The sequence below is a fragment of the Coregonus clupeaformis genome, unplaced genomic scaffold, assembly GCF_020615455.1.
Source record: "Coregonus clupeaformis isolate EN_2021a unplaced genomic scaffold, ASM2061545v1 scaf1146, whole genome shotgun sequence".
In the NCBI taxonomy this organism is placed as follows: Eukaryota; Metazoa; Chordata; class Actinopteri; order Salmoniformes; family Salmonidae; genus Coregonus; species Coregonus clupeaformis.
The window spans coordinates 32907-36345 of record NW_025534600.1 but is presented as its reverse complement, the minus strand read 5'-3'; positions in this window follow the sequence as shown (position 1 = coordinate 36345).

The window sequence follows — 3439 nt, the reverse complement described above, 5'->3', positions numbered from 1 at the left end:
TCTTTCTGTTCTCCGGAACTGGCCATGAAGTGACTGCTGATACTTTGGCAGGATCCATTTGGATACTTCCTTCTGCCACTATGTACCCCAGGAAGGCCACTGTCTTGACGTGAAACTCACATTTCTCTGCCTTGGCGTAGAGGGAATTCTCCAGAAGACGATGAAGGACTTGCTGGACATGGCGGGTGTGTTCAGACAGGTTTCTGGAGTAAATTAAGATGTCATCCAGGTAAACGAAGACAAACTTGTTTAACATGTCCCGCAGTACATCATTCACTAGAGCCTGGAACACAGCAGGAGCATTGGTGAGGCCAAAAGGCATAACCAGATACTCGTAGTGGCCTGTTGGTGTATTGAATGCGGTTTTCCATTCATCTCCCTCCCGGATCCGCACTAGGTGGTAAGCGTTTCTGAGATCCAACTTGGTAAAAACAGTGGCTCCCTGGAGCAACTCAAAAGCAGAGGTGAGCAGAGGCAGAGGGTAACGGTTTTCACTGTGATGTCGTTGAGTCCCCTGTAGTCGATGCAGGGGCGAAGAGATCCGTCCTTCTTCCCCACAAAGAAGAAGCCAGCACCAGCAGGAGATGAAGATGAACGGATTAATCCTGCGGACAGAGAGCCATTGATGTAGTCCTCCATGGACTTTCTTTCAGGAGCAGACAACGAATAAAGACGACCCCTTGGAGGAGCTGTTCCAGGGAGGAGGTCGATGGCACAGTCGTACGGTCGGTGAGGGGGCAGAGATGTGGCTCTTGCTTTGTTAAACACCTCTCTGAGACCATGGTAGCATTCTGGGACATTGGAGAGGTCAGGAGCGGAGTTAGTAGGTACTGGCCGAGGGGGTAGTGCGGCAGCAAGCAGGCAGGTTCGGTGGCAGTCCTCTCCCCACTCCCTGATCACCCCGGTCACCCAGTCGAGCTGAGGGTTGTGCCGGGCGGAGCCATGGGTAACCCAGGATGAGGGGTTGGCCTGGAGAGGGGAGCAGGTGAAACTGGATAGTTTCTTGATGGTTTCGGACAGACCCATCGAGACCGGGGCCGTGACATGAGTGACCGATCCGAGTAAGTGTCCGTCCAGTGCCCGGGCAGGAATAGGAGGTGTCAAACGGAGGTTCTCCAGTCCCAGTTGGCGTGCCAGCTTGATGTCCATTATGTTGGCTTCGGCGCCAGAATCCACCAGAGCAGCCAGGGTGTGAGTTGAGTCAGAGAGGCGGAGGTGAACTTGCAGCAGGGGGTTTGCGGTCGGAGGACTGGATGGTCATTGAACTCAACCGGACTCCCCCTACGCCCGGTGAGCTTCGGCCCTTTAAAGGGCAGGTTACCACACGATGTCCATCACCTCCACAATAGAGGCAGAGGTTTGAGGTGAAGCGGCGCTGGCGCTCTGCAGGAGTGAGGGAGGCTCGCCCAATCTCCATAGGCTCAGACTGATCAAGCTGACCTGGGTGAGTGGCAGTAGATGACAGGAGCCCAGTCGGATCTCTCCGAATGCCGGTAGTAGGTGGACCTTGGCGCCCCCTCTCACGACGACGGGTCTGTATCCTTCTGTCGATCCTGACAGTCAGTGCGATGGCTTCATCAAGAGTGGAAGGCAGTTCATGGGAGACCAACTCGTCCTTGATATAGTCAGCCAAACTATGGAAGAACGCGTCCACCAACGATGGTGTGTTCCAAGAACTTCGTCTAGCCAGGGTTCGGAAGTCGATGGAATGGTCTGCGACTGTACGTCTGCCTTGTCGAATACTGAACAGTTCACGAGACGCCTCTGCGGTGGGTGAATCCAGGTCAAACACCTTCAGCATCTCCTCAGCAAACAGGTCGAAGGTTGCACATGCGGGGGTTTGACGTTCGAACTCTGCTGTTCCCCAGAGTCGAGCTCGGCCCGTCAGGTGAGTGATGGCATACCCAACTTTAGCCCCCTCCGTGGCGAAGGTCCTTGGCTGCAAGGAGAACTGAAGTCGGCAGCTAGTCAGGAATGGCCGGACCTGGGTTGAATCGCCGTTGAACCGCTCGGGGTTTCCAATCTTGGGTTCCGGAGCAGCGGCTGCAATGACCGGGGCAGGTAACTCGGGGGGCTGGGCTGGTGGGCAGACTGGCTGGGGTAAGGTTGGTGAGGAGTTGAATGATCATGGCGAGTTGTTGTTGCTGCTGCTGGAACTGCTGCTCATGCTCATCGGTTTCCATGTCGGGGAAAGTGTGCGCTGAGTCCATAAGGGTCAGATCGTACTGTCACGATTCAGACAGACGACCAGAGGACCACAATTGCGTCACACCAGAAAGTTTATTAAACTTAAGGGAAAAGGGAAGTAGGGAGTGAATGAAGGCTCCAGGGGTAACAGGGATCCCGTCCAATGCGCTGGGTCTGTGCCCCCCAGTGGCAGCGATGCGTCCTATGAAGCCGGTGGTGGGTGGTCCAGAAGTCCTGGGGGGAGACACAGACACAACAGGGCGGAATGAAACCAGGCAGCAGTACAGTTCAAGGGAAATCCAAAATACGTAGTAGCAAGGCAGAAGGCTGGTCAGAGTTACCGGGATTGAAGAGTAGTCAGGAGTCGTAATGGCAGAAGCAGGTCTGGATCTCCTGAGGCAGAAGAGTATCCAAAAAACAGGCAGGTCCGGGGTCACAAAACCAGGGTGAGCCAGAAGCGCGAGCAAACAGGTTCCGGGTGTGAGCTTTGCAGACGATCTGACACCGGAGAGCTGAAAGACAGGGCCTTAAATACTGGGAGAGGTTAGTGGGTAATGCAGCGCAGCTGGCAGAGTAATTAGAGCCGAGCAGAGCAGGGACAGGTGGAGCTAGTTAGGCTGAGTAGAGAGAGGGAGGTGAGCAGAGTGGAAGATAGTGGAAACAAATTAAGGTGGTAACCCGGTGGAGTGAGAGGGCTCATGACAACAACATCTAGACAGTCAGGCAGCCTGGATGATTCGAAAAGTGCTGGATAGAGGACTATCTTTAGCAAATGTTGACTGCGAGGAAGTATAATATCTAAAATACATCGCTGTCGGCTCACCTGACAGGTACACGCCACCCTGTGCCTTCTATGAGCCGGACAACACTGTAATCACTACTCCTTCTTCCTCCTTCAAGGAATCACCTTTATTTGCCAAAACATTTGCATGTACAGGAATTTAAATCGGTGAAATGGTGCTGCCACAATAAACAGACTATACAGACAATAAAAAAACAGGACTATATATATAGAGAGAGAGTGCATTCGGAAAGTATTCAGACCCCTTGACTTATTCCACATTTTGTTATGTTACAGCCTTATTCTAAAATTGATTAAATTGTCCCCCCCCCCTTATCAATCTACAGACAATACCCCATAATGACAAAGTAAAAACGGAAATATCACATTTACATAAGTATTCAGACTCCTGCGTTGTCTTGGCTGTGTGCTTAGGGTCGTTGTCCGGTTGGAAGGTGAACCTTCGCCCCA